Here is a 24,471-nt window from a genome sequence, read left to right as displayed (position 1 = left end):
ATGAAGGTCAAACATTACAATGATATGTACTTATTAGGGCTAAATTTGTACAATGATTTGTAAGTTTGAATTTAACAATGATTTGTATATTTAATGCAGTAGCGATTTGTTCGATATAGCAATGATTTATACGTTTCAAGCAGTAGTGATTTAGCCGATTTATGATTCATGATTTATACATTTAAAGCAACCATGATTTATGCATTTAATGAAGTAGCGATTTATGATTTACAATGATATGTACTTATGAAGGGTTCGATTTCTACAACGATTTGCGGTTAAATTTATGTGTTATGCAGGTTAGCAATGACTACAATTCGTAAGACAAGAAAGTCTTTGCCGTTGGAGGGGATGACTCTCGGAGAAATCATCCAATCCGATATATATGAGGGTTATGTAAAGTACCAAAATATAATGAATATTGAGAATGAAAAAGACAAGAACAAATTGTTGGATATTTATTATGTGGAACCTGATCCATCAGATATTAAAGATGAAGAAGCAGAAGAAGAAGGATGACAAAAAGAAGGAAAAGCAAAGGAAGAAGGAGGAGGAAAATGAAAACTACGCGCACTTATGAGGCAAAAGGATTTCTTCTTACCGACCATGCAAAATTAAATCTACATGCACATCATTCTTCATGTTATCTGTCATGATCGTCAGTTGCATTGCACTATACTATGCATCGAGTTGTTATTTACTTTGCTAATAAAAAAATTGACTTATCGTATATGTGCGTTGACGATAGCAATTCACGTGACAACGATTTGATGACAGCTACGATGTTGTGAAGCGATTTTAATTTTAATCGCTAAATGAACATCAATTTGAATATGCAATCGTGCAACAATGTAAATGTCACACACACACATTTCAATATCATAATACAAATATCTTACAAATCGACACTAGCAAACACATAATATGTTACAAATCGATATACATATCGCATAATATATTACAAATTGATACAAAAATTCAACATAATAGCTGACAAATCAATATTAACAAACAAAACAATATCTTGCAAATCGATAGTATGTTACTACAACTACGATTTGCGTTATACTGTTCCAATATTTTCTATGCAAAGGTAAATTGTTGTGGTCGACATATACATCATTACGTAAATCACATAAATCGTCAACCAGAATCCAAGTCTTACAAGGCATATCAATTTTTGACAACGAGCGGGATGCGGAACGACGTTTACTGTTGAAGCCCAAACGTTACAACAATATGTACTTATGAAGGGTGTGATTTTTACATCGATTTGTATGTTTAAAGCAACGATTTGTACGTTTAAAGCAGGAACGATTTATACGTTTGATGAAATAGTGATTTATACTTGTTGACGATAGCGATTCACGTAACAACTATTTAATTACAGGTATGAAGCTTTGAAGTGATTTCCATAGAAATCGCTAGATGAGCAACGATTAAAACACGCAAATGGCCACCTCATGTCGCTACAATATTAATTCATTATGTATAGTTTTTAATTACATACTACAATATCTAACAAATCGACACTAGAAAGCACTTAATATTTTACAAATCGGTATATGTATCCCATAATATATTATTATACCTAACCCTAAACCCTTAATATATTACTACACCCTAAACCCTAACCCTAAACCCTAAATTCTAAACCCTAACCCTAAACCCTAAACCCTAAACCTTATACCCTAACCCTAAACCCTAAGCCCTAAATCCTAAACCTTAAACCTAAATCTAAACCCTAAACCCTAAACCTAAACCTAAACCCTAACCCTTAATAAATTACTAAACCGTAACGCTAAACCTTAAACCCTTAATATATTACTAAACCCTAAACCTTAAACCCTAAACCCTAACCCTAAAACCTAAAACCTAAACCCTAAACCTAAACCTAAACCTTCGATTTATATGTTGATTATGTATATCGATTTATAAGTTGTCAACATGAATTTTCATATCGATTTGTATGATATTTGATCATCGATTTGCATGATATTATGACAATATTTTTGTAACAAAGGCAAATCGACTAAACATTATAATGATTTTTAAGATATCAATAGGAATTGCCATATCGATTTAAGATATTGTTTTGATTCTTAATATCGATTTAAGATATTATTTTGATTCTAAATAGCGATTTTTAATATATCAATACGAATTTCTAAATCAATTTAAGATATTGTTTTGAATCTTAATATCGATTTTTATGTTGATTCTTAATATCGATTTAAGATATTATTTTAATTCTTAATATCGATTTAAGATATTGTTTTGATTCTAAATAACGATTTTTAAGATATCAATACAAATTTTCAAATCGATATAAGATATTGTTCTGAATCTTAATATTGATTTCTATGCTGATTCTTGATATCAATTTAAGATATTGTTTTGATTCTTAATATTGATTTATATCCTGATTCTGTACATCGATTTATAAGCTATCAACAGAAATTTTCATATCGATTTGTGGCTGACAAAGACATTATTGCGTAAACCACCTAAAACGTGAATCGCTTAAAGGTATATGTTATTTTATTATCAAATATTTGGTGGGTCCCATAAGCATTAAACTCCTCTACTATAAAAGGAGATTCTCACAATATTACCCCATAAACGTTCCACAAAAAATTTAACGCTTCGTCTTCTTTCGTTGGAGCACCCTTTGCTGTCTCGGTGAGTTTTTGTGTTGTGCAGGTTACCAATGGCTTACATTCGTAAGAGAAGAAACACTTTGTCGTTAGAGGAGAAATCTCTTGATAAAATTATTAAACAATATGCTTGTATGAGCAATTAGAAGCGTACTACAAAATAATGATGATTGAGAATGATAAAGAAATGGAGCAATTGCTGGTAAAGTATAGAGCAGAGCCTAATCCATCAAATATTAAAGATAATAATTCAATGAAGAATGATGAGGAAGAAGTACAGATGAAAAAGAAGAAGAATGATGACGAAGAGAAGCAAAAGGAAAGAAAGGAGGAGGATAATGAAAAAAAGCAAAGAAAATCGAGGCAAAAGAAGGAGGAGGTGGACGATAGGGAAAAGCAAAGGAAGAATAAGGAGAAGGAGGAAGAGAAGCAAAGACAAAAGGAGGAGGAGGAGAGGGAAAGACAAAGGAAGAATAAAGAGAAGGAGGAAGAGAAGTGAAGGCAGAAGAAGAAGGAGGAAGAGAAGCGAAGGCAAAAGGAGGAGGAGAAGAAAAAACAAAAGAATAATAAGGAGAATAAGGAAGAGAAGCGATGGCAATTGAAGAAGAAGAAGGAGGAGTAAGAGAAGCAAAGACAGTTGAAAAAGGAGGAGGTGGAAGAGAAGCAAAGACAATTGAAGAAGAAGGAAGAGGAAAGACAAAGGAAGCAGATTCAGGATGAGGAAGAGAAGGAAAGGCAAAGGAAGAAGGACGAGAAAGAGAAGGAAAGACAAAGGAAGTAGAAGGAGGACGAGAAAGAGAAGGAAAGACAAAGGAAGGAGAAGGAGGACGAGGAAGAGAAGGAAAGAGAAAGGAAGAAGCAGGAGGATGAATAGAAGGAAAGGGAAAGGAAAAAGCAGAGGATGGATGCGAAAGAGCGAATGAAGGAAGAAGTACAAAAGCAGAGAAAGTGAGGGGATGTAAAAGAGAAAAGTGTGACCAAGGTATGTTAATGGCTACTGGATGTCGTGATGTATTGTTGTAGGTATTATTATGTATAGTGATTATTCTGTACAACGATTACTATGAATAGCGATTACTCTGTATAGTAATTACTATTATAGTGATTACTATGTATAACGATTATTATGTATAGCAATTACTGTGATAGCGATTACTATGTATAGCGATTAATTGTGATTTGATATTTTGTGCTACATGTAGGTCAGAAGAGAAGCAAAGCAGTAGGTGAAAAGTTGAAAGGGCGGTGTCAGTGGCCTGTAGTTCTGCCGTGGCACAGAAAGCTGAGTGAATATCAGAAGGACCGATTATGAAAGATGCACTTCAGCGGCCTTTTGGACCAACATTATTTTGAAAATTGCTGGAACGCCATGACCCACCTGGTCAATAAGTAGAACCATAAGATGAACATGTTCTAGTTTGGGGTTTTTGAGATGACCATGACCCTAGAAGATGTGACACGGATTACGGGTCTTAAGTGCGATGAAAGTGTTGTCCTAACACGGGATTTAAACTATAACCCAAGGGACAATTGCACGACCCTTCTAAGAATGGTGTGAGTGTATTTCTGGTGGAAGTAATTTCTTATTGATGAAAGTTCATTTTTTCTGTAATAAATGGGAATGTTAGTCTGCTGCATGTGCATCTGAAGCAACTGACCAAGAGTTACGTGACTTCTTTCTTTATTTTTTTGGACTTACTTTATTTTTTGATTGTTCTGGTTCGAGAATAAGTTACTTATGGCTGCAGTTCCTGAAAAACTTAGATGAAGTCGACAAATAGGCATGTGGTGCTGCTATACTCGCATACTTGTACAATCAACTTTACCGTGCGAGTAAGGGTACGAAAACCGTCAGGGGTTTTTTGCTATTTATTCAGGTATTTATTTATTACATATTTAGTACTTGTAGACTAAGGTCGTTGAAGGTTGTAGTCTTACTAATATATTGTTTTTGTAGGCTTGGATGTGGGAGCATATTGTTGCCTTGCGTCCTCAGTGTGGCCCTGCGGTTTGTGGTTTTCTTAAGATTGGCTAATGGGCTTCAATAAATGTCAAGCAGGAAAATGCTCAATTCATTTTAGATGGACTGCAATTAAATGAGGAAAATAGTTTAAAATTATTATAATGTTTAGCATTCTTAAGTAATCATCGCTTTAAGATTTTGTCTTCCTTAGTACAAATCGTTATCTCCTTAGCATCTAATTTTTATTAGCGTAAATCATTATAATGTTTATCATTCTTAAGTAATCATCGCTTTAGGATTTTGTATTCCTTAGTACAAATTGTTATCGCTTTAGCATCTAACTTTCATTAGCGTAAATCATTATAATGTTTAGCATTCCTAAGTAATCATCGCTTTAGGATTTTGTCTTCCTTAGTACAAATCGTTATCTCCTTAACATCTAACTTTCATTAGCGTAAATCATTATAATGTTTAACATTCTTAAGTAATCATCGCTTTAGGATTTTGTCTTCCTTAGTACAAATCGTTATCTCCTTAGCATCTAACTTTCATTAGTGTAAATCGTTATAATGTTTACCATTCTTAAGTAATCATCGCTTTAAGATTTTGTCTTCTTTACAAATCGTTATCTTCTTAGCATTTAATTTTTATTAGCATAAATCATTATAATGTTTAGCATTCTTAAGTAATCATATCTTTAGGATTTTGTCTTTCTTAGTACAAATCGTTATCTCCTTAGCATTTAACTTGCATTAGCGTAAATCATTATAATGTTTAGCATTCTTAAGTAATCATCACTTTAGGATGTTGTCTTCCTTAGTATAAATTGTTATCGTATTCAAAATTTTGCATGAATAATTATGTCTATATCTAAACCACAATCTCGATTGTACAGGTTGTCTGGAGACCATATGGAGATGGGGAGGACGAGGACGAAGAGGTTGTTGTTGTGACTGCAAGACTGTCTATCTGCGATATTTGGCTCTTTAGCAAATGTAAAGCTGAGTTGCAGCATGGTAGTCGAGTACTCCTACAAGCTGGCTTGGGACAATCAGTACCACAAGTGCATGTGCTATTGAGAAGGAAGATGAATAGTGGTGAGGCCAGAAACATGAATTGGCATGAACGCTTCAGGAAACAATTCGATAGCTGGAATAAATGAGGTATTCGTGCTATATCATATGATTATAAAGAACAATAATATGACCCTAACTATTTTAAACAATATTGGCAACCCATGTATCTAAATTGATAAATTGAGGAGAAGCAACCTGAAAGTAAGGACACTCTTGTCCTCGATTATGTCGTCTTCCAGCATAGACGTAACGTCCATCGTGTCCCTTTGGCACTTCTTGTGATTCCCTCTATTGCAGTACACGATAAGGAGCAAACACAGCTTCTAAAGGAGAATGTATCATCCGACAAAAGGTTAGTGATGCTGGAGAGGGAGAATAAGGAGTTACGAAAGGACATGCAAAATTTAGAGAGATAAATTGGGTCACTAGTTGAGATGATTACCAGTGGGTTTAATAAGATCAAGGGAACGAAAAGACCACCGAATAAAGAGACCACCAAGGCAAAGAAAGAGACGATTTATATGTCCATCTGAGTCATCAAGTGCCAGTGAATAAACATATGTGATTTGTGTATCCCGATAATTCTATGTTGTAATTCTATCATTCTTTGTTGTAATTATATAATTTTTTTCTTAATAAGTGTAACACATAAGTGCCACTAAAAAATTGATAAGAATACATAAACTTAGGTTTGTAATTATATAATTCTTTCATGATTTGTACTTACGTTTGCTAAATCGTATAGCAATCACTGGCTTAGGATTTATTATGTATCGCAATTTCTGTGATAGCGATTACTCTGTATAGCGATTATGAAGTTACCATGATTTGTACTTACATTTGCTAAATCATATAATGATTACTAGTTTTGAATTTATTATTTATAGCGATTCTTGTAATAGTGATTACTCAGTATAGTGATTGTGAAGTTAGCATGATTTGTACTTACGTTTGCTAAATCGTATAGCGATTACTGGTTTAGGGTTTATTATTTATAGTATTTTCTGTGATAGTGATTACTTAGTATAACGATTATGAAGTTAGCATGATTTGTACTTACGTTTGCTAATTCGTATAGCGATTACTGGTTTAAGGTTTATTATTTATAGTGTTTCCTGTGATAGTGATTACTTAGTATAACGATTACTCAGTATAGCGATTATGTAGTTACCATGATTTGTACTTATATTTGCTAAATCGTATAGCGATTACTAGTTTACGATTTACTAATTATAATATTTCCTATGATAGCGATTACTTAGTATAGTGATTAATAGGTATAACGATTATGAAGTTACCACAATATATACTTATGTTTGCTAAATCATATAGCGATTACTAGTTTTGAGTTTATTATGTATAACGATTCTTGTAATAGCGATTACTAGGTATAGCGATTATGAAGTTACCATGATTTGTACGTAGGTTTGCTCAACCGTTAAGTGATTACTGGTTTAGGGTTTATTATTTGTAGCATTTCCTTTAAGTGCAAGGAATGTCACATAAGATTAGTTTAGGGTCTAGAGTTTAGGTAAACGTCATCTGGCACACTACTGATGTTATGCAACGTGTCATTCATTTACATGTACTAACATCGTTTTGATGATACTAGCAAATGAAACGACGTCTTTTAATTAATGTGAAATGTAATTTATTTATTTATTATAATCTTTGGGCATGATTTTTGAAAATGGGTGGGACGTGAAATGACATGAAATGAAATGTCACTTAACTTCGGTAGTGTGTTCCGTAAGGAACACAAGACGTTTCCTTTAAGAGCAAGGAACGTGTGACGTTTCATTTTTCTGTTTCGTGAGCAACGAATAGAAAAACCGATGTTTCAGTTAACCACCGTCGTCACAAAAACTATATCGATGTCGAAGAAGGTTGCTGAAATTTAGTCGACCGTCCACAAAAAAGGGTACCTTCGATTCCTTTAACTTGCTTCATCTTTTTTATGCCATTTACAGTTCACGTATATGCAATAGTTCCTTTACTAAATATTCAGTTAATTTCAGTGCAACATCCACAAAACAAGGTGCCAGAAAACTCAACAAAGTGCTCGAAGAGAACATCGACCAGATGCAAGATAAATCTGCAGAAGGACACACTATCAATAATTTTGTATGTATGAAACCACTATCAGTTATACATTTATGTATGTCATGGTCATGTATATTAACAAGTGCATATTTGTTGTAAACAGACCATACACGATTTTATCATGTATATTCAAAGCAAAGGATTATCCATGCCGGTCGGCGTCTTCACCCCTTATTTTATGGTATATCGGTTATCTTATATGTTTATTTTTTTTATTTACTAATGTACCTGCATGTTTTAAACTTACTATTATTATTGTTTCGTTCAATAGAGTATCGTCCGTCGAATGCCATATGCGGCAGAATTTCTAGATGGACTACAATACTGGGGTGACGATGACCAAATGATAGACTTTTTGTCAAGTGAAAAGGTTTGTGACCATATCGATTTTTAAGATATTAAATCTATTTAAGATCTTGTTTTGATTCTTAATATCGATTTTTAAGCTATTAATAGGAATTTGCATATGGATTTAATATATTGTTTTGATTCTTAATATCGATTTCTATGTTGATTCTAAATATCGATTTAAGATGTTTTGATTTTTAATATCGATTTAAGATATTGTTTTGATTCTAAATATCGATTTTTAAGATATCAATACGAATTTTCAAATCGATTTAAGATATTGTTCTGAATCTTAATATTGATTTCTATGTTGATTCTTGATATCGATTTAAGATATTATTTTGATTCTTAATATCAATTTCTATGTTGATTCTTAATATCTATTTTAAGCTATCAATAGGAATTTACATATCGATTTAAGATATTGGTCTGATTCTTAATATCAATTTATATGTTGATTCCTAATATCGATTTAAGATATTGTTTTGATTTCTAATATCGATTTCTATGTTGATTCTTAATATTTATTTTAAGTTATCTATAGGAATTTACATATCGATTTAAGATATTGTTTTGATTCTTAATATCGATTTATATGCTGATTCTTAACATCGATTTTCAAATATTGATTCTTACATTGTGGCAATCGGAAAAGCATTGGGTCTTATACGTGTTGGATGTACAAAAACAAAAAATATGGTTATACAACTCCTTGGACTATAACATTGGTGTAGACTGTGACATTGTGCATTTGGTAATTTTCTATCTATAAGATTACGGTATCTTCTACCGTGGCCAGGAATTTACTTGCTTTTATATAAACCACAGGTTGGATTTTTTATAGACATGTTGGGTGTCAACATTGGCCCATGGAGGCTTCACGTCGTAGAAGATGCTCCTTTATAGAATAATGGCGTCGATTGTGGCATCTTTGTAATGAAGTATATTGAAGCAATATACTATGGACGAGTACCAGAATTCACCGCTGTATGTTGTACACTTAAACATGTTTTATTATCCTATATTATTGCTGACTACATTTCTATATTGGTCTAACTTTTATTTTTTTTCAGGATGATATTCCTGGATTCTGCACACAACTATGCAAAAAATTGATGGATTTTCTAATTGCAAAAGATACAAAACCCTAGAGTGCAAGATTACCTAGAAAGCAATGAAGGACGCGAGGCACCTAGAAGTAAGAGAAAGCCATTTTAAATGTATATATATTCTCAAGGATAATGTGAAGAGGGTTATATTCTACTGCTGAGAGATAGAGATAACAATTTTTTGTTCAACATTCAATTTCCTGAACATGACAATTTTTTTGTATATAGACATTTGTAACAAATTTTGTAGACTGTATATACAAATTTTGTAAGACTGTGTACAAAATTCATATTGATCCATAAACCAAAATTATACACCAGGTACACATGTGTTGAATACACAAATTACCACCTCAAGCACGCAAATCACAACAATGTCAATTCTGTAGGCACACATTTCAAATCATAATACAAATGTCTTGCAAATCAACATATTTTACAAATCGATATAATATTGCACAATATATTATAAATCAATTTTTAATATCGATTTATATTTTGATTCTTAATAACGATTTGTAAGGTATTAATAGGAATTTTCCTCTCGATTTTTATGATATTTTATCATCGATTTGTAGATATTGCTTCCTAACATGATGTATACTATAAATATATAGGATATTATATCAATTTTATTGAGATATTGTTTTATTTATTAATATCGATTTTTAATATATTATGCTGAATTTGTATATCGATTTGTAAGATATTATATATTTTCTAGTGTCGATTTGTGAGATATTATTCTATTTGTTAATATCGATTTGTAATGTATTATGTTGAATTACCGTATATCGATTTGTAAGATGTTATGTGTTTTCTAGTGTCGATTTGTGAGATATTGTTTTGTTTCTTAATATCGATTTATAATATATTATGTTGAATTGTTGTATATCGATTTGTAAGATATTATGTGTTTCCTAGTATCGATTTGTGAGATATTGTTTTGATTGTTAATATCGATTTGTAATATATTATGCTGAATTGTCATATATCAATTTGGAAGATATTATGCTAAATTGCCGTATATCGATTTGTAAGTTATCAAGCCAAAGAGAAGTGAAAATTCTTACCAACTTTCATAGAAATGGGAACTTCAGGGTCATTAATTGATGAAATAGGGAAAGGTTCATCAGCAGGTTCAATCTTTGGCTTCTTAATGTCAGACTGATTACTATTTTTGTCAGCACACTCTCTTTTTTTTTGAGCAAATGAATGAGGTAAAATCGCCTCCGCAACCCGCCTTTTTGAGAATGAAGCTTCCCGATATGACAAGCACAGAAGAGATGTTGATGGTGAACGTGGGGGCTCCTGCAATCTCACAGACTGCCTTCTTGGAGGCTCCTCAACAAGGGTCTCCTCGACAACGAGGCTTCATGGTACGGCAATCTTGGAGGAGAAGACTGAAATGGGGAAGATGGAGGCTCCTCCAATTTCAACTGCAACTGCCTTCTTGGTGGGGTTGGCTCCTCCAACATCGGTTTCTTTGACGTTGTTGGTGTGTCGCGATAAGACAACAACAGAACAGAGGGTGGAGAAGATGGGGGTTCTTTGATTCTTACCCGCGATCGTGTCAATGACACTTCGTATTCAAAATCATTACAAACTACAAAAACCACGTAGAAAAGGTTGACAATACACTACAAACTAAAAATCACGCAGATGAACAAATGCATTGAGCATACCATGTTCTAATTCACTATACCTCACATGCATTGTCATTGTCATCCTCCTTTTCACCTCCTTCCTGATCAACGGTTAGACACAATCAAAGCCCAAATAAAATCAAAACAATATCTTACAAACCAACACTAGAAAACACATAATATCTTATGCTATTTTGTTCGTTAATATCGAGTTGTAATATATTATGTTGAATTACCGTATCGATTTGTAAGATATTATGCTGAATTACCGTATATCGATTTGTAAGATATTATGTGTTTTCTAGTGTCGATTTGTGAGGTATTATAACTTCATAAATCATAAAAATACATAGTTACATGAAACTCACTGAGACGGCAAATCATATATCATGTGTTTTCTCGAAACAAGCAGGTTTGTAAGATTGTTTTGTTTGTTAATATTGATTTGTAATATATTATGTTGAATTGTCGTATATCGATTTATAAGATATTATGTATTTTCTAGTATCGATTTGTGAAATATTGTTTTGGTTGTTAATATTGATTTTTAATATATTATGTTGAATTGCCGTATATTGATTTGTAAGTTGTTATGTGTTTTCTAGTGTCGATTTGTGAGATATTGTTTTGTTTGTTAATATAGATTTGTAATATATTATGCTAAATTGCCGTATATTGATTTGTAAGATGTTATGTGTTTTCTAGTGTTGATTTGTGAGATATTATTTTGTTTGTTAATATCGATTTGTAATATATTATATTGAATTATAATATATTGATTTGTAAGATATTATGTATTTTTTAGTGTCGAGTGAGATATTGTTTTGTTTGTTAATATCGATTTATAATATATTATGTTGAATTATCATATATCGATTTATAAGATATTATGTTGAATTGTCGTATATCATTTTGTAAGATATTATGTGTGTTTCTAGTATCGATTTGTGAGATATTGTAACTTCATAAATCATAAAAACATATGGTTACACAAAACTCATCGAGACGATAAATCATATATTATGTGTTTTCTCTGAACAAGCAGGTTTGTGAGATGTTGTTTTGTTTGTTAATATCGATTTTTAATATATTATGTTGAATTGCCGTATATTGATTTGTAACATATTATGTGTTTTTGAGTGTCGATTTGTGAGATACTATTTTGGTTGTTAATATCGATTTGTAATATATTATGCTGAATTGCCGTATATCAATTAGTAAGATATTAAGTATTTTCTAGTGTCGATTTGTGAGATATTATTTTGTTTGTTAATATCAATTTGTAATATATTATGTTGAATTGTCGTATATCGATTTGTAAGATATTATGTGTTTTCTAGTGTCGATTTGTGAGATATTGTTTTATTTATTAATATCGATTTGTAATATACTATGCTGAATTGTCGTATATCGATTTATATGATATTATGTGTTTTCTAGTGTCGATTTGTGAGATATTGTTTTGTTTGTTAATGTCGATTTATAATATATTATGTTGAATTGTCGTATATCGATTTCTAAGATATTATGCTGAATTGCCGTATATCGATTTATAAGATATTATGTATTTTCTAGTGTCGATTTGTGAGATATTATAACTTCATAAATCATAAAAATACATGGTTACACGAAACTCACCGAGACAACAAATCATATATTATGTGTTTTCTCGGAATAAGCAGGTTTGTGAGATATTATTTTGTTTGTTAATATCGATTTGTAATATATTATGTTGAATTGTTGTATATCAATTTGTAACATATTATGTGTTTTCTAGTGTCGATTTGTGAGATATTGTTTTGTTTGTTAATATTGATTTATAATTTATTATGCTGAATTGTTGTATATAGATTTGTAAGATATTAAGTGTTTTCTAGTGTCGATTTTTATGAAATATTATTTTGTTTGTTAATATCGATTTGTAAGCTAGTATGTTGAAATGTTGTATATCGATTTATAATATATTGTGCTTAATTGCTATATATTGATTTGTAAGATATTATGTGTTTTCTAGTGTCGAGTTTTATAATAATTGTAGTATGATTTCTATTGTAGAATCACAACAAAGAATTATAGCATTACAATAAAGAATTATAGATTTACAGCAAAAAAATATAGAATTACAACAAAGAATTATCGATTTACCACAAAGAATTATAGAATTACAACAAAGAATTATAGAATTACAACAAAGAATTCTAGAATGCTAAACATTACAACGATTTACACTAATGAAAGTTAAATGCTATAATTATTTTATAGCTGAAGAATCCACACGTGATTCCTATGTTGCGTTGCTCACTTTTAAATCGAACTGGGCCTGTCATTAAACAGAACAATATCAGGACTACATTAAGTTCAACATGAAATGCAAACATCCTCCCAAAATTATTACATACCAAAAGACTTGTCAAACTCATGCCATCGTTCCACTCAGACAGGTCGGGGGGATTGCAGGTTCTAACGTTGTAATGCACGTCTGTAGGGTATTGTTGCATGTTAAAAATTACACAAGTTAGATATTGATAAGTTGTATATAATACAATTTACATGAGAAGCAATATACTGTATTACATATTTATCTATGCGAAGGGCTTGATTGCTTAGGGGTTGGTTGTTTCTTACATATTTTCTTGCAAATCAATTCCAATGCACCCTTTGTCCTCCGACGACTGCGATCAAAGGTTGGTTTTCTTTTGATACCCTTCGCTAGGTAAATATTTCTATCATAATCTACAAGGTTTACTCCTGACTTATCGAAGATGATGTTGATGCTTCAGCACAACTTATCATAAGGGTCATGGGAAGCGTGATTTTTACCTACGTTGTTCGATCTCATTTTCTTAGATTGGTCTTCATGAGTTGTAACTGACTCATGGTAAATTAACTATACTTTTTCAAGTAATTCTATTGACACTTTTCTCATACATACATAGGCTTCTTCGCTTTTCGATGCCAAATCTACAATATGCATAAGTGACCTATATAGTTGTTGGTAACGGGAGGCTATGTGGCACTTCTCATCAATACCAGATGGACTGACATTATTTGTATCCAGCAATTCAATTTTTGCTTGTCTCGTCCATTTTTGCATTATATATGACTCAAGTATTTTTTATATCTTCTCTTGATTAAGTGCCTTTAATGCATGATGACATAAAATACCTTTGAATTCAAGCATTTTGCACGTACATTCAACTGTTCCGTTGTCAACATTGTACGTAACATGTGCTTCTTTTCTTTTTGGTTGCTCTTCGCCCTTCTATACAACATGGTATTTGTGCATATTCTCATATTGCATACATCATTCTATGTTGCAATTCATGACCCGTATAACCTCCTTCTTAATCCATTCAAATGTAGTTAGTGTATACAGATCTGCAAGCCGCGTTAATATTTTTATGCCTAAAGTTACAGGGTGGGTGTTGAAGTATTTCACATCTCGCTCAAACTCATTCTGTCTAAGACCGTCTACAAATAATTCATATTGTTCCATGAAGCGAAACATTATTAAACATGAATACAAGATTTTTTTCAGTGTGACATGCATAGATTCAGCTCTTTGTGTGCTTATCATACCTGCACAAAAGTATTGTCTTTCATATGCCAATGCCCACTTCTCTTTGTCTGCATATAAATTTTGTAACCACACACCGTCTTCAAGGTCGTACATCTAAATCATTTGCTCCCAATCAGACAGAAAAGTGACCTCGTCCATGCTCTCAAGTACACACTTTCTAAACTTTTTATCAAACCCTGACTTCTGATTAAAAATATGTCCTATGTCCTTTGCTGCATTTTGAAAGATATGCCACAAATATAGGCGATGATGTGCATATGGCCATACATGAGACATTACAACCGCAATTGCATGATCACCATCTGTAAGTACAGCTCTAGGGTGCTTCTCATTCATTGCCTGTGTAAATACTCTGAACAACCACTCAAATGTTTTCTTGGTCTGGTCATACAAAAAAGCACCACCTAATATGCAACTCCGTGAGTGATGGTTCACTCCGATAAACTGCGTAAATGGCTATTATTCCACATTAATCTTCACTGTCGTATAAAAAATAATAACATCATTGAAGCATTTATAATCTACTCTTGACTTTGAATCTGCCTAAAACATATTGACAACATACCAATCTTCATCCAGTTGCATTGTACTAAAGAAACCAGGGTCATTGCTTGAATTTTTCTGTAGGTAATCAACTAAAGAACATATTTCTTTATTCTTCACGTTGTCTGACCTCTTCCTTCTCAAATGGTTTCTTAGATCCATATGTGTGAATGATACATTCTTGCAACCACCATCTATGTGCGCGCACAAATCATATGTCTTCCTTGTTGCAATGTCGACGCTATCAGCTATTTCAGCAATTGCAGCATGCACTTCAATTACTTTATGATGTAACTTTAACATAGAGGTCATAAATGAAGGGGCTAATTCATGGTTATGATCATTGATTAAAGTACGAACTATATATTTCCCATTCAGAAGTCTTCTTAACACCATTCTCGCTGAACAACCACATCTTGAATTTGACTTGCTTCTTGTTGAATTTTCACTTGACTTCTTTCAACCTTGCTTAGAACAAACATATGCCTTTCTCACCATGACACCATGTGCATTTTTTGCCCAAGAATACCTTCTAACACTGAAGCCAAGTTTTAAGGCATAATCATCGTAAAATTTGTATACAGCTTCCTCATTATTAAACTGCATTTCCTCTACAAGAATAGAGTCAAGTGTACTATCATGTAGGCTTGAGGTGCCTGCACCTTTGTCAAGTGCACTGTCATGATCGTGTACCTCATTATCGAATTGCATTTCGTCTGCTGGAATATCATTATCGAATTGCATTTTGTCTGCTGGAATATTCAAGTCTAGAGTGAATCTAATGTCTGCACCCTTCTTATCATGTGCATCATTAGTGCATATATTCACTTCTTCAGGTGCATCAATAGTATGGATGTCCATTGCTCCATGACTTTCTAGTGATTGAGACACATCATCTTCACTGCAACTAGTTGATATGCTCAACACTGTCATGAGAAAAATATCAATTTGCATTAGCCAGCGCATACGTTTACTATGATTTATTCAAGATGCATATAACAATGGCTACCGATTAGTTAAGCAAGTCAAAAAAACGATTGAATGAATCATAGTATCAAAGCAACAACATAATAACTTATAATTAGATAATAACAAAAAAAACCATATCTCACAAATCGACACTAGAAAACACATAATATCTTACAAATCGATATATGACAATTTAGCATAATATATTACAAATCGGTATACGACAATTCAGCATAATATCCTATAAATCGATATACGACAATTCAACATAATATATTATAAATCGATATTAACAATCATTTACCATATCTCATAAATCGACACTAGAAAACACACAATATCTTACAAATCGATATATGACAATTCAACATAATATATTACAAATCGATATTAACAAACAAAATAATATCTCATAAATCGACACTGGAAAACACATAACATCTTACAAATTGATATACGAAAATTCAACATAATATATTAGAAATCGAGAATAACAACCAAAATGATATCTCATAAATCGACACTAGAAAATACATAATATCTTATAAATCGATATACAACAATTCAACATAATATAATATAAATCAATATTAACAAACAAAATAATATCTCACAATTTGACACTAGAAAACACGTAATATCTTCAAAATTGGTATACGATAATTCAACATAATATATTATAAATCGATATCAACAAACAAAACAATATCACCAAATCGACACTATAAAACACATAATATCTTACAAATTGACATACGGCAATTCAGCATAATATATTACAAATTGATATTAACAAACAAAACAATATCTCACAAATCGACACTAGAAAACACATAATATCTTACAAATCGATATACAACAATTCAGCATAATATATTACAAATCGATATTAACAAACAAAACAATATCTCACAAATTGACACTAGAAAATACATGATATCTCACAAATCGATATACTGCAATTCAACATAATATATTACAAATCGATATTAACAAACAAAACAATATCTCAAAAATTCATATATGTGTTACTACAACCGCGATTTGTGTTACATTGCATATACTGAGTGAATGGATGATACCAGTGGGGGTAGAGGCTCTTGCTCACATTTGTAACCAAGCATTCTTGTCAACAGATCCCAGCGTCTTACAAATATCTTCAAGTTTCCAACCGTCGAAATGATAAAATCTACCTGCAATAACAAAACAACACCTTAATGACACTCACGCTGACATACGTTCTTCAACAATAGCATGATGACATGGAAAGATACCACGCTTTAATGGCACTTGTTGGAATGTTTGTGCATTATTTCTTTTTTTCATACTGCCTAACGAAAACAAAGAAGAAGAGATGATTGTAAAAAGAGATGGCCGACAAATCCCTCTATGACGCACACCAATGATCGAACCAGTCGTTCGATTTATAGTTATCTCGATGAGTTTGGAACGAACCCGAGAATGTTTTCTATCTAACACAAGGCAGAAACGAGAAGGCGGCCATGTGTTGTAACACAAGCTAAAAACAAAGGCAGAGCATGCAAATCTATTTACGAGGAGCGGGAGGACATTTTCGTCCAACACATATCTATCTTATAAGAGGACATTTTCGTCAAAAGCATATCTACCTTTTTTATATGTTATTTTATCATAAAGTCATCGTGGGCAACATTGTCATATAAATTATTGTGGGTCCCAAGATATTCCTCCATACACACCGGAACACGCGAATTTATGTTTCGTGGCGAACACACAACACCCTCTCCCATGGGGGTAAGTAGATTTGCCTGAGAGCATATCAGGTCAGGGGTGCCCCAGACAGGAACTCCTCATGAACTCCTCATATGTCATTCATCTTCGGATGAACGACATCCAAAATGTCAAATTGGTGTAAAGTTGGATCTTGGATGTTGTTTGTCACTAGGATGAATTGCATCTAAGGTGTCATAGGCTGTGTCACTGCAGGGGGCGCCCCTAACTTGATTCGTGCCATTCTGACTGAACAGATTAGTTGAAGTTGGATATCTAGGGGTGTCAGCGGGTTGGGTTTGTATCAGATACCCAACCTGACCTGAACCCCAAATACCCAAGCATGGTCTTGTTAACTTATGTGAATATTGTGCAGGAGAAACCTGTCGATCAAGTCTGGGATATAAATTCCTTTTGAAAAATGATGGTATTGTCTTTGTAAAATAGTGCAATTTAAAAAATGTCTCACAATTTATCAAAATCTTTTCCATGCACAAAATTTTGATTCTTGACTTTTTAAGTCATTTTTACCTTTTGCACAAGCAAACCTGCTTATGTTCGTGCAATAGCTATGTATGCCATGCGAAGCACACATCTCAATAACAAAAAGATTCACATGAACATTTTATGAACATGATGAAATCAACATAAAGTATTTACGAACTTGGCTAAATAGAATCCTAACACAGAAGATTTGCGCATGAAATACGCAGACCTTTGAAGATTTGCAACTCTTATGCGAACCTTTTAGAATTTAAAAGTTCAAACTCAACATGTTTCTTTCCATACATTTGCAACAGTTGTGACATTCGCGCAGACGACAGGTAAACCTCTTTTAACTAAAAACTTGCTTAAAGTCAACTGGACTCAATTGCAGATATGTTAAACATTTTCATATTCAACATGTAATTTGCAAATACTCTGACGAGGCTTTTGCAAATCTCCTTACTTCATAGTAACATTTGCAAACCTTTGTATGCGTATTAAATGCGAGTCTTCATATTTAAAAAAGTTTTTTTTTGCATTTGAGGTTCATTTTTATACAAAAACAGGGTTTTTTTATGAGGGTTTTGTGGTCCCAAACCTATTTTTCCAAGCAAATTCTTTTGGCAAGGTATCAATTTTCTTACCTATCTCCATCATATAGTGGTACATTATCGATGGTAAGTTTTTAGCGTCTAGCACATCATCAATAAAAAGATTCTTTGGTAAGAACAATTTTCACTCATTGTAACAATTGAATCAGTTATTTTGTTAAACAATTGCATGATTGTCAAGTTATGTTTGCATATTCAATTGTTTGTTTCATTTTTTTTATTCAATTTCATGTGAGTCTCTTTTGCTCGCTTTTTTTATTTAATTTGTTATGTCTCTATCCTTGAATTTGATTGTTTATCTTGTATTATAAGGATATTTAGAAAACAATTGCATGATTTTGAAGATATTTTTGTATTTTCAATGACTTATTTCAATTTTTTTGTAATTTAATTTCATGTGATTCTACTTTGCCTACTTGTTTACCTGTATCCTTGAATTTGGTTGTATAAAGATTATTCATCATTTATTATAAAGATAACGAGTGAAAAAATTGTTATGGAGACATCAACACCTATTGATGAATCAAAGGAAGAGGTAGAATATGTACATAATACCAAAAGTTCGTTTGAATTTTCTCTCTCTACTATAAACCTTATGTAATATATTGATGTTGCTATCTCATGAATTCTATTTTTTTCAGATACAATACCCACTAGCTAATCTTTTATACTATGCAATATGGTAGAGGCTTAATACATAGATAGATATGAAACCTACTCCATGGGCAAGAACATGAATTAAATCATAAAAAATATAGCATTAGTAAGATGAGGCTGAGATCGTTGCGATCAAATAATAAGCCTAAGATATATTCACTGAGAAATGAGCTTTTAGTAAAAAAAAGTTTCTTGCTGCAAAAAAAGGTTTATGTGTTAATATCCATAATCATGTCTCCCATCCAAAAAACATATAAAGAGGGGGATGTTCGCGAACAATCGGTGGTTAAGAAGTGTAAGGAACCATTGACATGTGGAGAATGTAGAAAATGGAGAAAGAGATGGTTGATATCGTGAGGATGGAGAGGGTAGAGGAGGAACCTCAACAAGGAGAGGATGACAAGGCTAAGCTAGAGGAGAGTGTGAAAAAAAGAGAAGATCTACCTAAAGTAAATAAAAAAGTCAATGTTGAGGTAGAGAGTGAGGTTGTTGATGGTGAGAGAACAAAAGATGAACCTCAGCAAAGAAAAGAGGCAAAGCCTGAGGTGGAGAGTGTGGTTGGTGAGAGGGTAGAGAAAGATCCTTAGCAAAAGGAGGAGGCTGAGGTAGAGAAGATGGTGAAGAGGGAGGAAGTCCATGCTCTCAGACAAAAGTTGCTACAAGCCATAAGGTGTAGTTCTGGTGAATAGGTACTTGTTTAATTTGTCGGTGTAGGCAATAGTGAAGCTTGTTTGTAAGATTTTGTAATCAATTTTAGTGTTATATTCAATAATTAAGTTATGATATATGATTGTGTATAAAGCATGTTTGTAAGATAATCAGTTTGAATATTGTAATTCATGATCATGTATTCAATGTGTATGCAATAGTGGATCAATATTTTATTAATGTATGCAATTATAACTAGTGAAAAAAAACGAATCAATTTTAGTGTTATATATTTAATGATTAAATTATGATATGTGATGGTGTGTGAAACATGTTTATAAGATAACCAGTTTGAATATTATAATTTATGATTATGTATTCAATTATTGATGTGTATGCAATAGTAAATCAATATTTTATAGATGTGTGCAGTTGTAACTAGTAAACTAAAATGAATCAATTTTAGTGTTATATATTCAATTTCTAAAATATGATATGTGAGTGTGTATGAAACATGTTTGTAGTTTAAATATTGTAATTCATGGTCATGTATTTAATTATTGATGTGTATGCAATAGTTGATCAATATTTTATTGATGTGTGTAATTGTAATTAATAAACTAAAATAAATTAACTTTAGTCATTTGTTTGTCATGAAGTTCTTTAGCATCACGATTTGATTGTATCATCAATAACATTCATCTTATAGTCAATAATTTAGGTTGTCTTATTTGATCCACAAAGGTTAGCAAGTTGATCTTATGACAAGATTTTTTTTGACAAAATTTTATATAATCTTTTGTTGATTTTATCCAATTTGATTTTTTTTTATAATGCATAGATAATTGTCATAACTTTTGCAAAAAATGTTATTGTGACCCAATTTTTTTTAAAAATATGACTTTGTTTTACTGCATTTTGTCTTGCTTGTTTTATCTTGAGACTGATGGTTGGTTGTCAGTAAGACCTCCCACCTTTAACGATTACTGATTACATCGAAGAGACCCTCATGTAAAATAAGGTTTCTGCTTTGTCTTGAGACTGATGGTTGGTCGTCAGCAAGACCCTCATGCCTTGAACAATTGATCATTAAGCTAGAGAGTGAAGAACGTCTGAAAATGCATTTTGTTGACAAAATTATTTTTTATCAAAGATAACATTATCGACTTCAAACAAACTAATCTAATGTATCTTTTGCATTGCTTTTTCAAAAAGTTCAACTTTCACAAGTCAAAAATTTCATCTTAATAACTTGCTTCATGGTCACCTTGATCAACATGAGTCAAATAAAAATATTTTATCATACATCATTATGTCATGTCATATGCATTTTTCTGCATGTTACTAGCCAATTTTCTTGCAACTAACATAGTTCTTAGGAATACAATTGTCCCATGAGGTAAGCCTACTCAATTTTATCTTAGGATCCTCATATAAGGTTGTCCCAAAAATTGATGAAGCAATTTGATACTCATTTGACAAGTACATTAATTATCTTTATCTCCAAACATGTTTGGATTTAAAGTATCTTTGTCATATCCTAATGTCTTTGTCATAAAAGTTTGCCTTTTCAAGAAGTCTTTATCTTTTAAAAAAAAAAACTTATCATTCACCTTTTGTGCATTCTTACACGACAAGGTACTTGTTTCGTCTTTCGTCTGACCTTACTTAGCAATGACTTCCTGCTTATCATACCAACTTCAAGGAAAATCTCTTGTATGAAATAAGGCAATGACTTAGTCTTTGGTCAAACCTTGTTTAACAAGACCTCTCTATCTATATAGACATGCATCGTAGAGAGACTTGTGTTGAGTTATATACATGCCTTTAGCTATAACCCGCACTGCCAATCATCAACGTCTTTTTTTTAAAGTTCAATAACAAAGTTAATATTTTTGACTTTCAAAATTGATGCGTCTATTTTTTTATTATCAACAGAGTTTTACATGCTTGACAATAAATAAGGGCATCTGTAGAAACTCTAATTTTGACGGTCATTTTATGTCACGAGCCACACACCAAAATTCAGTATTTTTGATTGATTTTAAAGTTATTCAAAATTTATCTTTATTTTTTACCTCCAAAATGACATCTTCAAGATTTTGTCCAACAAATCAATTAAACTAGAGTATCTTAATTTTAAAACAAGAAAAAATCATATCAATATGACATCAAAGTCAAAAGTTATGACTAAAATAAAGTGACTTGTTCCAGTAAAAATTATGCTTTTAAGAAAGCTTACTTTGAGTTATTTTTTACTAAAAAATGTAGAATTTAAATTTTTATTTAAAAGATTAATTAAAGTTAAAGATGTTAATTTTTCAACGCATTAAACCTTGCCTCAATCTAACATCCCAATACGAAGTTATGGCCAAAATAAGTTAACCTATTATAATGGATCCAAAGTATGACCCAATTTGAAACGTGAAATCTGAAATTCCTATATTCAATCAATAGAAAACTTTTAAAGACCTTATCTACACTCATAGATTCTTATTTTCTTAGAAAACCCTAAAAACCACCTATAAGCTTAACCCCTTCTCTTAGACATAAACCTTCCTAATATCTTAAGGATTGTTCTCACTTAGCCCTTATGCTAGGTAAGTCAAACCAATAGGATTCAACCTAGAAATTAAGAACCAATAAAAAAAGAAACCTTAAAATGCCCAACCAATAGGATCTCGCCGCATCATCAAAAGCCAAATATGGATCTTTGGATCTAGAATTCATGAAATTATGATTCAAACTTGATAGAAAAACTTTAAATAGGGACCCCTTTCCCTAGTTAAGTATCTAAAAACTAAGTAAAAAAACTTTGTTGTACCTGCAGCTCAACTTAGCAACATAGAGTCCAGCACCCAAACTCTGCTCATGTGAGTCTAGCCCTGCTGAGCCCACCTAACCTACTATAGGTCTAGATCCCCTATCTCACTTAGTTTTCCAAAGACCGTGCCTAATTGGAATGTTGTTAGTCTCTATGTGCTCATTATTGTTATAGGAAATGACTACTTGAGTCAAAGGTGAGATTCAGTTTTTCTACACTTTTTATTATATTTATTTTATTATAAAAAGTATGATTTTTTTCTAACTTTTTGCATATTTGTTCGTGTTTTCATATTTTTTTAGCCTTAGTGGTGGCTCACACCATAAAACTTGTTTATTTTATAGGACCCACGTATGAGGTATGACTACTCGCAAGCTAAAAAGTCCAACATTGAAGATTTCGAGTTTTTGGTGTGACTAATCCATGCTCGGCAAAGGAAGAAAGATGCACAACTTGAAAAACAAACCCACAACTCTCTCATCTTATATTCAGATCCGGTCGATCCAAAAAATAAAATCTTTTTTTTATTTTTCAAAATTAGAGGATCCATAGGAACATCCAAATAAGGAAGGATCCATTTGGACTAGTAGGTTAGCTCAATGCAAATCAGGCAAAAACTGAACTTGCATCACAGACCCTACACAAGATTTATTTGTACTTTGTCTTGGACTTTATATAGTATTAGGCTTTTCAAATTGACTCAATATGTTGGATACTGATTCAGCGATTTAGACCAAATATTGATTTATATTTAGGAAGTTACATACTCTGTATAACTATGTGGGTTAGGTATGATAGGGGTTTGGGTGCATATTTCTTGTTTGGCTCAGTTTAGATGCATACTACATAGAACTATTTGGGTTGGTAATGAAAATGGATTGGATATAAAAACTGATCAGTATAAATTGGATCCATTTTGCACTGCTATCCAGTGTATATACATTTAGCAGGACATATATACATAGGTTTTGCAAAAGAGAGAGAGAGAGAGAGAGAGAGAGAGAGAGAGAGAGAGAGAGAGAGAGAGAGAGAGAGAGAGTTTATGAATGAACCAAAATAACCGTTGGATCAGGGGTGATTCATTGGCTAATGGCATATCGAACCACCATATAATCTCCCCCCCCCCCCCCCCTCTCATTCGCAAAAACCTAAATGTATATATGTATAGCTAAATGTATTGACTGGATAGTGATGCAAATGGATCCAATTTATACTGATCCATTTTTTATATCCCATCCATTTTCATTACCAACCTAAATAGTTCTATATAGTATATATCTGAAATGACCCAATACCAAAAAAAGAAATGTGCACCCAAACCCCTATCATACCTGGCTCATTTTCATACCTGACCCACATAGTTATACAGAGTATGTACCTGCCTAATATAAATCAATATTTGGTCTAAATCGTAAATTCAGTATCTAACATATTTAGTCAACTTGAAAAGCCTAATGAAGTCCAAGACAAAGTAGGGTCTGAGCTACATGTACAGTTTTTGC

This window comes from Nuphar pumila, chromosome 13 (genome assembly GCF_984573655.1).
Source record: "Nuphar pumila chromosome 13, dmNupPumi1.hap1.1, whole genome shotgun sequence".
NCBI lineage: Eukaryota > Viridiplantae > Streptophyta > Magnoliopsida > Nymphaeales > Nymphaeaceae > Nuphar > Nuphar pumila.
The sequence above is the reverse complement of the archived record's forward strand: the minus strand, read 5'-3'. Positions refer to the sequence as shown.